The 15,620-nt window shown below is 39.3% G+C and overlaps 1 pseudogene; it reads left to right on the top strand.

Annotated features, from left to right (window-relative positions):
• The first annotated feature begins 638 nt into the window (after nucleotides 1–638).
• The window catches only part of LOC119366633, a 20,909-nt pseudogene continuing 5,927 nt past the window's right edge, over nucleotides 639–15,620 (top strand).

The raw sequence follows: 15,620 nt of genomic DNA, 5'->3' as shown, positions 1-15,620 counted from the left end.
TTTTGAAAGTTCAGTCTTTTGTGCTCTGTTATTCAAATTGCACTCTCTTTGTACATGAATCAGTCAAAACTTTTATATTTTCATACAGGGGATATTTGGCACCAGAACATCGTGAAGGGGGTGAAATCGCATGCAGCGGTGACTTGTATAGTCTTGGTGTTATTATCATAGAAATACTGACTGGACAGAAGGGGCATCAAGATACTGAGGATGTAAGAGACATATATACCATTGTTACTAAAATAAAGCACAATTTCCCTCTTGGCTAAAAAGGATTAACTTTAGAATAATTGCCATGCTTCTACTTCGCATATTGTTATTACACATTAGTTTGAGATGTTGCATACAACACCACACCACCACCCAAAAAATCAAGGTAAAAGTACCACTTGCTAAGGGAAAACATGAACTTGTTATTATTGCGAACAAGGATTTTACCTTTTATTCTATTTGTTTCTATCCAACAAGGAAATGAGTTGAGTCTATTGGGACACAATTTACTTTTTAGAATGTTTTTGTTAGTTTGATGCAATCTATTGGGACGCAATATACTATACATATTCGAGTATCCTATATGGAAGGATGTTCTTGATTGATTTCATACACCATAACTCACCGCTCCAATTATTTAGGTACTTGAAAGTTGGATTGATAGATTGGAGAGATCACAACGAGACAAGCTATGCGACCAAATACGAGTATGCTATGAGACTGCTTTAGAGTGCAGAGAGTTCAATCCAAAGAAGAGGCCAGCTAGTGCACGGAATATAATTGATAGGCTTCATGAAATGGAAAGTATCCAGGTATGATCAAAAATTGGGAGTTCACTATTTCTTTTCGAGTTGCTACAGATACCACTCAGATCCTTGCACTGGAACATTTCTAAGTTTGACCACCAATATAGAAATAATTAGCAACAAAAATAACACAAAGTTAATATTAATTACTACATCAGTTATGAGATTTATTTTGATAATATCTAATTAGTTGAATAAAAAACAACATAATCCCTATGCACTGCTGATAACCCACAAGTATAGGGGATCAGTTGTAGCCTTTCTCGATAAATAAGAGTGTCGAATCCAACAAGGAGCTAAATGTAGGATTTGTATTCTCTTCAAGTTCTGTCGACCACCGATACAACTCTACGCGCACTTAACGTTCGTTTTACCTAGAACAAGTATGAAACTAGAAGTGCTTTGTAGGTGTTGTTGGATAGGTTTGCAAGATAATAAAGAGCACGTAAATAAAAAGTAGGGACTATTTAGATAAATAAGCAACTAAATTAGTTTGAGTAGAGAGATTTTTGTCACGAGAAAGTTATTTGTCCCTAGGCAATCGATAACTAGACCGGTAATCACTATTGCAATTTTATATGAGGGAGAGGCATAAGCTAACACACTTTCTCTTCTTTGATCATATGCACTTATGATTGGAACTGTAGCAAACATCCATAACAACTAAAAATCATTAAGTTAAAACCCAAACATAGCATTAAAGTATCAAGTCCACTTTATTCCCATACGCAAACAACCTACTTACTCAGGCCTGTGCTTCTGTCACTCACGCCACCCACCATAATCAAATCATGAACATATTGCAAACCTTATAACGGGGATCCCTCATGCTTGCGCGACACGAAGAGCATCATAGGACAGCACCAATAATAAAATATGCAACTCAAACCAATCACGAGCATCAATGAAGCCATAGGACAAAACGGATCTACTCAAACATCAGAGGATTGCCATACATCATTGGATAATAATATATAGAGTTGAGAACCATGCTTAAGTAGAGATTACAGCGGGTAAAAGAGAGGTTACACCGCTGCATAGAAGGGGAGAGAGTTAGTGATGATGGTGGTGAAGTTGTTGGTGTAGATCGCCATCACGATGATGGCCCCGGCGGTGTTCCGGCGCCACCGGGAGAGAGGGGAGAGAGCCCCCCTCCTTCTTAATCTTCTTTGACCTTCCCCCTAGATGGGAGAAGGGTTTCCCCTCTGGTCCATGGCCTCCATGGAAGCGGAGGGGCGAGAGCCCCTCCGACATTGGATATCTCTCTCTCTCTGTTTCCTTCTATTTCTGCGCTCCCAGATTCTGGCCTTTCACCGTTACTTAAATTTCCGGAGATCCATAACTCCGATTGGGCTGAAATTTTAACACAATTTTTATCCGGATATTAGCTTTCTTGAGGCGAAAGAAGGGCACCAACCGCCTTACGGAGTGGCCACAAGGACCAGGGGCGCACCCTACCCCCTAAGGCGCGCCTCCCGTCCTTGTGGACTCCTCGGGCACCGTCTCGCATTGATTCTTTTCCCCCAAAATCACATATATTCCAAAAAAATCTCCGTAAGTTTTTATCGCGTTTGGACTCCGTTTGATATAGATTTTCTGCGAAACAAAAAACATGCAACAAACAAGAACTGGCACTGGGCACTAGATCAATATGTTAGTCCCAAAAATAGTATAAAAAGTTGCCAAAAGTATATACAAGGTGTAGAAATATTGGCATGAAACAATCAAAATTTATAGATACGACGGAGACGTATCAGCATCCCCCAGCTTAATTCCTGCTCGTCATCAACTAGGCAAATTAATGGAGAAGACAAAAAGGAAGAAAGTCTCACATCAACTAGGCAAATTAATGGGCTATGGATATGCCCATCAATCGGTATCGATGCAAGTGAATAGGGATTGCCATGCAACGGATGCACTAGAGCTATAAGTGTATGAAAGCTCAAACTGAAAACTAAGTGGGTGTGCATCCAACTTGCTTGCTCATGAAGACCTCGGGCATTTGAGGAACCCCATCATCGAAATATACAAGCCAAGTTCTATAATGAAAAATTCCCACTAGTATATGAAAGTGACAACATAGGAGACTCTCTCTATGAAGAACATGATGCTACTTTGAAGCACAAGTGTGGTAAAAGGATAGTAGCATTGCCCCTTATCTCTTTTTCTCTCATTTTTTTGTTTTTTTTTTGGCCCTCTCTTTTTTTGGCCTCTTTTTTATTTTTGTTTTTTAATTTTTCCTCTGGAGTCTCATCCCGACTTGTGGGGGAATCATAGTCTCCATCATCCTTTCCTCACTGGGGCAATGCTCTAATAATGATGATCATCACACTTTTATTTACTTACAACTCAATATTACAACTCGATATCTAGAACAATATGACTCTATATGAATGCCTCTGGCAGTGTACCAGGATGTGCATGATCTAGCATAGCAAAGATACCAAAAAACGGACAAGCCATGAAAATATCATGCTAGCTATCTTACGATCATGCAACGCAATATGGCAATGAATGCTCAAGTCATGTATATGATGATAATGGAAGTTGGATGGCAATATATCTCGGAATGGCTATGGAAATGCCATAATAGGTAGGTATGGTGGTTGTCTTGAGGAAGGGTATATGGTGGGTTTATTGCACTGTCGAAAGTTATGCGGTACTAGAGAGGCTAGCAATGATGGAATGGTGAGAGTGCGTATAATCCATGGACTCAACATTAATCATATATAACTCACATACTTATTGCAAAAATCTATTAGCTATAGAAACAAAGTACTACATGCATGCTCCTAGGGGGATAGATTGGTTGGAAAAGACCATCGCTCGTCCCCGACCGCCACTCATAAGGAAGACAATCAAAAAATAAATCATGCTCCGACTTCATCACATAATGGTTCACCATACGTGCATGCTTCGGGAATCACAAACCTTAACACAATATTTCTATCAATCCACAATTACTCACTAGCATGACTCTAATATCACCATATTTATATCGCAAAACTATTGCAAGGAATCAAACATATCATGTTCAGTGATCTACAAGTTTTATATAGGATTTTATGACTAACCATGTGAATGACCAATTCCTGTTGACTCTCTAAATAGTTATAAGTGAAGCAAGAGAGTTTAATTCTTTCTACAAAAGATATGCCCATACTCTAACAAATATAAGTGAAGCAAAAGAGCATTCTTCAAATGGCAGTTTTCTATATGCGTAAAGAAACAGGCAATCCAAACTTCAAATGATATAATTGAAGCACATGAAGCATTCTATAAAGTCATACTCAAAAGATATAAGCAAAGTGCAAAGAGCATTCTATAAATCAACCAAGGACTATCTCATACTAGCATGGTGCATTACTAAAAGAAAAAGAAAAAGCACGCCATGCTCCAAGATTTACGCATATCATGTGACGAATAAAAATATATCTCCAAGTAAAATTACCGATGATCGTTTGAAGAAAGAGGGGATGCCTTCCGGGGCATCCCCAAGCTTAGTTTCTTGGGAGTCCTTGAATATTACCTTGGGGTGCCTCGGGCATCCCCAAGCTTAGGCTCTTGCCACTCCTTATTCCTTCAGCTATCGTGATCTCACCCAAAACTTGAAAACTTCAATCACACAAAACTTAACAAAAACCCTCGTGAGATCCGTTAGCATAATAAAACAAATCACCTCTTTAAGTACTGTTACAAACACATTCATATTTTATTTTTGCATTGTAGCTACTGTATTATAACTTCTCCATGGCTTATACCACCGATAAAATCGATAGTTTCATCAAAACAAGCAAAACAATGCATCAAAAACAGAATTTGTCTTAAACAGGACAGTCTGTAGCAATATGAACATCTACCATACTTCTGTAACTCCAAAAATTCTGAAACATTAGGAAAAATAAACAATTTGTATTGAAGTACTTTCAAAAAGTTTCGGAACCGTTTGACTTTCCAGTAAAAAATGTAAATTCACGCTACAGCCAAAGTTTCTGTTTTTCCACTTCACATACCAAACAAGCAATCTAATCATCCTAAAGGCAAATCTTGGCACATTATTTTTATAATACAATAAATTTATACAAGGGGATAATTCTTCTTTGAAAAGTTTCTGTAATTCAAGATTTGCAAAGTTTCCATGGGCATGAACAAAAGTTCATGGAGCTCCCCCACTTCAACGATGCTCGTCCTTCTTACTTTCACTTTTCTTTTTGAAAAGTTTTAGGTTCCCCACTTTATTTTTTTGGTTTTAAACTTTATAAAAGCACTCGACAGAAATAAATGACTCATTAAAACTTCAGGATTGTCTCCCTGGCGGCGCTTTCATTAAAGCCATTAAGCTAGGCATATAGAGCTCAAGTAATGGATCCACCTGGATCCCAAGGTATATCAAAGTCAATTTTAATTAACAATGATTTGTAATTTAGTAGTGAGCACAAAGTAACATATATCATGTAATGACGAAGTCTAACTCTCTTCCTATGCATCGGCATGTCATAAAAGAACAATTCATGCACACAATGTAAAGGCTAATGCATAGTATAAACAGTTTCTTGCAATTTTATCGTATTGGAAACATAGAGAGGCGGAGATGTAGTTCCTCTGTCATAATAATTGCAAGTAGGAGCAGCAAGCACATGCATATTATATTTATCAAAATCATCATGTGCAATAGTACAACGCAACCCATCAATATAATCCTTAATAAGCACAAACTTCTCCGATATAGCGTAGTTGGGAGAATTCAAAAAGATAATAGGACTATCATGTGTGGGTGCAATAGTAACAATTTCATTATTAACATAAGGAACTATAGCAAGTTCATCTCCATAAGCATCATTCATATTGGCATCATGGCCACAAGCATAGCAAGCATCAAGTTCACCAAAAAGGGGTGTTCCAAACGAATTAAAGGGATCATAGCAATCATCCTTCGGTAAGCATGAAGGGAAATTAAACAATGTATGAGTTGAAGAGTTACTATCATTAGAAGGTGGACACGGGTAGCTAATCCGCTCTTCCTCCTTTTGTTCTTCGCTCTCCTCATCACCTTTTTCATCCAATGAGCTCACAATTTCAGCATTTTCTTCTTTCATAGATTCCTGCAACATATTAGTCTCTTCTTGGACAGCGGAGACTTTCTCAATAACCGCATCGATATCGGGATTGTATTCATAATTCTCATAGCAATAATTAAGTATAGCAAAATTTTCAGGCCTATAAACATCATCATCAAAGGCTTCATACTTTTCAAACAAAGATTCAATTTCATAAGCACCCTTAAAAGCTACGAATTCTTCTATTCGTTCCATATCATAATAATCATATATACCATTAGCATATCATTAAATCTAGAAGAAAAGGGAAGGTGTCGAGCCTTCATCCTAGAGCAACAAGTATAATCATATCTCTGGCATAAATTCCAAGCATACCAATGCAGATCCCATAAAAGTTTCCCTTTTTGAGTCAAGCAATAATCCCTAAAGTATTCACGTTGATCCAACGTATCTCCCATTATACAGTTGAATCGGGTTTTTTCAGAATTATTAAAGTAGTGCATAATATCTTTCACATAATGAGAACGAGGGTTTTAGGAGGTTCCCCATCTACATGAGTAGCAAGTACACCTAAATTTTTTGGTATTTCGTGTTTCATATCCATAACTAAAGATAGAGAACAACTTAGAACAACAAATAAAGTCAACTTAGTGATAAAGCAAACAAGCACACACGAGAATTTTCACCCCACGCTATTGCTCCCCGGCAACGGCGCCAGAAAAAGGTCTTGATAACCCACAAGTATAGGGGATCAGTTGTAGCCTTTTCTCGATAGAGAAGAGTGTCGAACCCACCGAGGAGCTAAAGGTAGGATTTGTATTCTCTTCAAGTTCTATTTACCACCGATACAACTCTATGCGCACTTAACGTTCGCTTTACCTAGAACAAGTAAGAAACTAGAAGTACTTTGTAGGTGTTGTTGGATAGGTTTGCAAGATAATAAAGAGCGTGTAAACTAAAAGGTAGGGGCTGTTTAGATAAAGAAGAAACTAGCTTAGTTTTAGTAGATAGTTTTTTGTCACGAGAAAGTTATTTGCCCCTAGGCAATCGATAACTAGACCGGTAATCACTATTGCAGTTTTATATGAGGGAGAGGCATAAGCTAACATACTTTCTCTTCTTGGATCATATGCACTTATGATTGGAACTCTAGCAAACATCTGTAACTACCAAAGATCATTAAGGTAAAACCCAACCATAGCATTAAAGTATCAAATCCTCATTATTCCCATACGCAAACAACCTACTTACTCGGGTATGTGCTTCTGTCACTCACGCCACCCACCATAAGCAAATAATGAACATATTGCAAACCCAACAGCAGGGATCCCTCATGCTTGCGTGACACGGAGAGAACCATAGGACAGCACCAATAATAAAGCATCCAACTCGAACCAATCACGGTCATCAATGAACCCATAGGACAAAATGATCTACTCAAACGTCATGGGATAGCAATATATCATTGGATAATAATATATAGTGTTGAGCACCATGTTTAAGTAGAGATTATAGCGGGTAAAAGAGAGGTTATACTGCTGCATAGAAGGGGAGAGAGTTGGTGATGACGGCGGCGAAGTTGTTGGTGTAGATCACCGTCACGATGATGGCCCTGGCGGCGTTCCGGCGCCACCGGGAGAGAGGGGGGAGAGTCCCCCCCTTCTTCTTCTTCCTTGACCTTCCTCCTAGATGGAAGAAGGGTTTCCCCTCTGGTCCATGGCCTCCATGGCGGCGGAGGGGCGAGAGCCCCTCCGAGATTAGATCTTTCTCTTTCTTTTTCCTTTTGTTTATGCGCTCCCAGATTATGGCCTTTCACCGTTTCTTAAATTCCCGGAGATCCGTAACTCAGATTGGGCTGAATTTTAAACACGATTTTTATCCGGATATTAGCTTTCTTGAGGCGAAAGAAGGGCACCAACCGCCTTATGGAGTGGCCACAAGGACTAGGGGCGTGCCCTACCCCCCGGGGCGCGCCTTCCGTCCATGTGGACTCCTCGAGCACCGTCTCGCGTTGATTCTTTTTCCCAAAAATCACATATATTCCAGAAAAAATCTCCATAAGTTTTTATCGCGTTTGGACTCCATTTCATATGGATTTTCTGCGAAACAAAAAAAACATGCAACAAACAGGAACTGGCACTGGGCACTGGATCAATATGTTAGTCCCAAAAATAGTATAAAAAGTTGCCAAAAGTATATAAAAGTTGTAGAATATTGGCATGAAACAATCAAAAACTATAGATACGACGGAGACGTATCAACTACCTTCATGGCCATCGGCCTCTGCTCCTGATCTGTAATTGAGCGGCCGGTATTGTTCATCGTCCTGATGTGGTTGCCCTAATTCAGATCGGGATGATTTGTTTTTGGTGATCAAGATCATGATGGTTGTTGCTATAGTGACCCCTATGGCTCCATGACGGCGAAGGTCACCGAAAGGTCTTCGGGAGTTCATCCCTTCAAATCTGATGGCCGACTTCGACATTAAGATGAAAACTATGGATGACGGCTTGACGACACAAAGGGGTGGCTGGGCGGCGGCGGCAAGTACACATCGCATGTAGCTGTCGGGATCGTGGAGATTGATCTTATTCTGGTGCTACGAGATTTAGTTGCCTTGTATTAGGTCGCTAATTATTTTGTTGCCGCTAATTAAGCTACTAACTACCTAATTAGTTAAGGGTATTTTTGTAACCGCGCTCAAAATAATACACCTTACATAAAAGAACGGAGTTAGTAGCATAAAAACTTCTACTTTATCTAGCGTCCTTATTCCTCCATGCTAATATAACAAAATTAAAATAAGAAATAGAAAATGAAGTTTTTAAAGATATAATCAATTTGTGACATTGGTCCATAAAAGAAGAATAACTAAATAAATAATAAACACATAATGATAAAAAATTGCACACAGTTTACACATAAACTGTGTTTTTTATAATATGCAAGAATAAGCATATATAGTTATCTCCCCAAAAATGTTTTCTACGAATGAATGAATTAGTGGCATTGATACTACCCTTAAAAATGAAGCACATGAAATGAAAACTAAAACTAAATAAAAATAATGAATTTTTTTTAAGAAAGAATGGGTTAATGGCATATGTATTACCCTTTAAGTATAAAAATATTTATAAAAATAATGACAAAATTTGCAACCAAATTACTAAAAAAATGCATTTTTTTTATAATATGCAAGAATAAGCATATACAAAATGAAAACAAAACTTAAGAATCAAAATAATAAAGTTTTCTAAGGAAGAATGAATTAGAGGTAATGGTATTACCCTTCAAGAAGATAAAAATCTAAATCTAAATCTAAATCAAAATAATGAAGTTTCCTCAGAAAGAATGAATAATTGGCATTAGTATTACCCTTTAAGAAGAAAGAAAATATAAAAATATTACAAAATTTGCATATAATTTACACAGAAATTGCGTCCTCTTATAATATGCAAGAATAGGCACATAATGGTGGATTTTTTGCAAAATAAAATAAAATCATAAGAAATAATTAATTTGTGGCATTGGTACTACCCTTAAAGAGGAAAGAAAAATAATAAAATTAAAATTAAAAAACAAAGTAATGAAGTTCCTGAGAAATAATGAATTAGTGGCATTAGTATTACCCTTTAAGAGGAAATAAAATGAAAAATAAAAAGAAAACAAATAATGACAAAAAGTTCTACAATTTATAGAGAATTTGCTTATTTGTAGAATGTGCAAGAATAAGCATGTAATAGTGAAATTTTTGCAAAACAAAGTTTCCTAAGAAGAAATGAATTAGTGGCATTGATATTAATCTTAAAATAAAATTAAATAAAAATCAAAACCAATTTAAAACAATGAAGTTTTTTGAGAAAGAATGAATCAATTTCATTGGTATTACCTTTTAAGAAGAATGAACATACAATGAAAATGAATTTTTTTTTAAAATAATGAACTTTTTTGAGGAATAGTAACAAAATAAATATAATGAAGTTTCCGAGGTAATGAATTAGTGGCGTTGGTATTACCCTTTAAGATGGAAGGAAAATAAACATGGAAAAAATAATGACAAAATTTGCATACAAGTTACATGACAATTGCATATTTTTATAATATGCAAGAATACGTACGTAACAGTGAATTTTTTGCAAAAAAGAAGTTTTCTAAGAATTAATGAATTGATGGCATTGGTAGTTTGGTACAATCCTTAAAGAACAAACAAAATGCAAAATAATAAATTTTTCTGAGTAAGAATGAATTAGTGACACTAGTATTACCCTTCAAAAATTAAAACAAAATGAAAAAGAAAACTAAAACAAAAACTGACAAAATTTGCATACAATTTATACAAAGTTTGCATCTTTTCAGAATGTGCAACAATAAGCATGAAATGTCTTTTATAATATCGAAAAAGAGGGTGACCTCGACGTCGACATCGCACACCCACACATGCACGTGTGCGCGCACGCACATTTAAAAATGAAAAGAAAACGAACAAAATAAACGAGACACCAAAAAGAGACATAAAAAACCTTTGGACTTGTATGTTGACATGATTCATAAAAAGATGTCGCTAAAACAAGGTAAAACAAGGTCGTTGGGTTGATCCTTATTAGTACTCTCCACAAACATTCCTCCTTAATGCTCTCAGGGGCCGCATCGCCCGGCCCGCACGCACTAGATGCATGCATGCATGCAATAATGTACGCGTGTATGTGTAAAACACAATCGACTGACCATAACCATAACCATTTTTTCAATCGACTGAAATATAGCTAATGTGATTTTTTAAACGGTTTTGCTATTTCACATTTAGATGTGAAATAGCTACCTCACATCTAGGTTTACAATCACAGGATTAAACTTGCAATAAGATTTGTGCAATTGAAGAATAATCCGGTTCGTGCTACTGGCGCCCGCGCGCGACGCGCAGCGGGCCGGCCGAGCAAGCTGTTGAGAGGCAAAACGAGAAGGAAAATATTAGATGTTTATTGGGCCGGACTTGGAATCGAACTCTGGCTCTTTACTAGAATGCCACGCACGTTAACCAGTAGGACAGGCTAACTTTGTTATTCTTTTGACGAAACAACTTTATTTGTCCCTGCCTTTAGTACAAATGTTAAACATATAGTAGTATTATATACCAGCTATAAATTATTTGAATAAAAAAATTTAAGTTTGAAAAAGCATTCACAAAAACCATGAACTAAAAGAAATAAAAAATTTGAAAAAAAGTTTGTACCAATTGAATAAAGTTCGTAAAAATGGAAAAAGGTTGTGAATTTGAAAATAATTCATTGAATTTGAAAAAAAGTTCATCACATTTGAAAAAATTCATCTCATTTGAAAACAAAGTTCAAGGAATTTAATAAAAGTCATTGATTTTGAAAAAAGTTCATCAATTTTGAAAAAAAAGTTCATCAAATTTGAGAAGAAAGTTCATCGAAATAGAAAAGGAGGTTCACGAATTTGAATAAAATTCATCGACTTTGCAAAAAAAAGTTACCTTTTGTAAAAAGTTCATCGACTTTGAAAACAAGTTCACCAATTTGAAAAAAAGTTCTTCAAATTTAGAAATTTCATAAATTATGTAAAAGTTCATCAAATTTAGCAAAAAATAAAAAAATTAAGAAAAAGTTCATCAAATTTAAAAAAAATCAATGATTTTGAGAAAAAGATGATCGAATATGAAAAAGGTTCATCAAATGTGAAAAACAGTTCATCAACTTTTAGAAAAAGGTTCATCAATTTCATAGTAAAAGTCCATCGAACCAGGAAGAAGAATAAGGAAAAAAAGAAAAAAAGAGTAGAAATAATAAATGGACGAGAAAGATGAAATATAGCAGACGAGGTTGTTTGGTATGGTGGTTAGTGCATGGCTCCTTGAAACAGGAGGTTTGTAGTTCGTCTCACCCCGCCACGCATTTCTTTTGCGGTTTTGCAGACGAGAGACAAAAAACCCTACAACAACAAACAACAACAACAACAAAGCCTTTAGTCCCAAGCAAGTTGGGGTAGGCTAGAGGTGAAACCCATAAGATCTCGCAACCAACTCATGGCTCTGGCACATGGATAGCAAGTTTTCACGCACCCCTGTCCATAGCTAGCTCTTTGTCGATATTTCAATCCTTTAGGTCTCTCTTAACGGACTCCTCCCATGTCAAAATCGGTCGACCCCGCCCTCTCCTGACATTCTCCGCACGCTTTAGCCGTCCGCTATGCACTGGAGCTTCTGGAGGCCTGCGCTGAATATGCCCAAACCATCTCAAACGATGTTGGACAAGCTTCTCCTCAATTGGTGCACGAGAGACAAAGAAACCTACAAATAGATAAATGGGCCAGCCCACCTAACGCGGCTGCAGGCGCCGGTTAGGAAAATTGCCCTTAACTGGTGCCTGCAGCGCCGAATAGGGTTTTCCCTTTTCTGGTAGCTTTCTCCGCCCGTCCCCCAATGTCTGGCCTGGGCCTTGTTGTTGTAGGCCTATATTTTTCTTTCTTTTGACCAGACTCAGTCCTAGCTATAGAAAAGGGAAAACCCTTAACGGGCTGCATTTTTCTATTTCTTTTCACAACTCTGCGCTACGACTCAGTCCTAGCTCTTCTCATTTTTGTAACTCAAATATGAGAATATAAAAGGTTTAGTTCTGAAATCATGGCATTTGAGCCCTAGTGATAAACATGAAGCATAACAAAGTTATAGCAACATCAATCTAATAATATAATAGAATTAATTCCTTGTGAAGCCAGCCAAAAAATGCATGTATCTATCGAGGGAGGCAAATGAGGAGACCACCCACATTTTTTACGAGAATTAATCGCATCCACAGCACATAGGTAGTCGCGTGAAACTGCCCTCATTTTTTTTACAGGAATTAATCGCATCTGCGCCATGTAGGTAGTCGTGTGAAACTGCCCTAATTTTTTACGGGAATTAATCACATCCGCGCCATATAGGTAGTCGTGTGAAACTGCCCTAATTTTTTACGGGAATTAATCACATCCGCGCCATATAGGTAGTCGTGTTTCAATAACAAGATGTTCTCGGAATGATACACGCCAACCTATCTGGCTTTTTGTTTTTGAACACAGTACAGATGTAAGCACTCATATAAAGGCGCATACACTCACCTTATGAACACACGCGCACACTCTATCCTTATGAGCACCTCCGAGAGACTGAGCCAGCATATCATTTCGAGATATTACGAAGTCACCGTAGGGGTCTTGTAGTCTTTTTTTTTGCGGGGTAGGGGCCTTGTAGTCAACGAGAACGTCTCCTCCCACTCAACGCGTGCTGCCGAAAATCCTGAAATAAACCCAGGATAAATACGAGCACCAGGATTTGAACCCTGATGGCCTAGGGATACCACTATCCATCTAACCATCCAACCACAGACTGCCACGTCGAATTTGACTCCAGCGGGAACTAGATGACGCCAAATAACTTGGCGTTATCATGTTTATTAAAAATGGTAAATAAATTGGCGCGAATCTAGAGGGTTAGGCCACGAAATAAGTTTTAAAAGGGGTCAGTGAATGAAATAAGAACTCCATGAGTCATTTTATGCAAAAACAGAAAAAACACTGAGTCAGTCGACCACTCAAGTGGGTGGGATGTGATGATGATCGCAGTGGCACGCACCCACCAACCCACCCAACCAACACGTGGTAATTTAGGTGCAGCTCAAATTATTGTATCGCTTCTCCCAGAGTGCCCGTCCACCATACATCATCTCCTCCTTCACTCCGAGTCTCCATTGCCTTCACGAAGCAGCAAGCAGCCCGAGGAAATGTTTTGAAAGTATTGTCCAGGTACTAGTAATTATCAGTTTCTTTTCATCGAAAAGATCTCAAATTGCAGGTGGTCTTCTCGCTAGCTTCAATTCAATTTGAGAAGCTGCTCTTTTTCAGTTTGCTTATGTGGATCGCTGTCTGCGGATTCATCATTAATTCATCGCAGCTGCTCTCTGGCAGATCCATTTGCCACAAGTTTGCGGCTCGCAGCTGTGCTGTTAAGCGGCACGTACATGCATTAAAAGGAGGGTCAAACTCATAATTACTGTGTTCTATTTGCATACATAATACTGTATATTGGTGAGTGATCTTAATTTCTTCGGTTGATACTACTTCAATTAGTAGCTACCTAAATAAATTGGGGATTTGGATCTAGTAGCTACAAGCTCATACATAAGGCTGGTCATAGTAGTAGGAGTAGCATAGATAGTAACATACTCCTTCCGTCCCGAAATACTTGTCTAGATACATCTCCTTTTATCCATTTTGATGACAAGTATTTTCGGGCGGAGGGAGTACATGTCACATAAGCAAAAATAATAAGGTGACAAGTAATTAATAAGGGAAGAGACAAATAGAGTAACATAATATATTACTATCGCATATTGCTTCTCAATGTAAAACAAGTCTACAAAATAATAAACGAAGATCAATATGTTACCACTTTTATATTATTACCCACTATGGAGGTAGTAACATCTATTAATTTTTTTAAAAAAAGAAGGAGGACCCCCGGCCTCTGCATCTGGACGATGCATGCAGCCACTTTATTAATTGTTCACACAAGACCGTACAAAGTCATACAACAGTAAGACTAAAGCCATCATCTAGGCAACATCTTTCGCTACTCCTAACCAGTTGATGAAGGGGCGCTGATAGTCTGGGCCTAATACCAAACACACCTCGCATCCAAACCTAACATGTAAGACCTGAGGTCCCAACCAGGACGCCTCCCGGGTATTGGGCACCCACCAGTCCGGTGCACTCCTCAACCAGGACGTCTGCCGAGTATGAGGCCGTCGCAGCCACCTGCCACCAATTCATCTTCAGTGTTGTACTGCTGCATCAACCTTGCCCGGTCTCGCTGCCGTCGACGCCAACATGGCGCCAGACAACTCCACCGCTCTGCGCTCGTCCATCTAGCCGCATCCGTCGTCGATATGCAGCTGCACCATGCCGCCAATACTCGTCGTCATCGACGCGGTAGATACAACGTCGCTCCTCCTGCCAACCTCCACACCATCATCGTTGTTCGAGCTATGCGGAGTCCACCATCCCTAGCACCTCTCCCCGAACAACTGAGCCTCCCAAGACGGCGCCTCCATGGAGGTTACGACACGCAAGACACCGCTGCCGCCCAATCCAATCTGAATTTAGGACTTTCGTCCGGGAGGTATTCAGAGGTGGATAGGAGGGACCTCGGCTTCACCTCCGGGAAGGTAACGACGTTTGAGGGACGTCACCGATTCCGGGCCGGTTCAGTCGACCAAAGTTTCCTCCGGTCCCCATCCTATACCACCAAACTTCGTCTGCTCCGGATCCGGCAGCGAGCCAAGAACCGAAACCTACATAGACGAGATTTCCATGGGGTCGAGAAGACATCCGTAGTAGATTCCAGGCGTCGAATCAGACGATCCGACGCAGCCAGTGGCGAAGACCACCATCCCGCGCCGGCCGACCGTGTCCAGCGTCAGATCGAGATCCGATCTGAACCCGGCGGCACCCGCAACCTCCTGTCGCATAGCCATCACCACACAATGCGATGGGATCTCGCCGCCGCCACCGCACCGCGCACAGCGTCGACAAGGGTAGCCCAGCCGCCGCGCCGCCGGACCCCACGCAACCCAGCGGCTCCTCGCAATCCAACCGTCCCGCGCCGGTGGAGATGCTTGAAGGGGAAGAAGTCCCGCCGCCGCCCTGCCGCGCAGGCTTTGCCTGGTGGAGCTATGGACGGCGGCAAGGAGGGCGGGAGGCGGGAAGGCTC

The sequence above is a fragment of the Triticum dicoccoides genome, chromosome 2B, assembly GCF_002162155.2.
Source record: "Triticum dicoccoides isolate Atlit2015 ecotype Zavitan chromosome 2B, WEW_v2.0, whole genome shotgun sequence".
Classification (NCBI taxonomy): domain Eukaryota; kingdom Viridiplantae; phylum Streptophyta; class Magnoliopsida; order Poales; family Poaceae; genus Triticum; species Triticum dicoccoides.
Note: the sequence above shows the minus strand (reverse complement) of the source record. Positions and strands in the feature narration are given on the sequence as shown.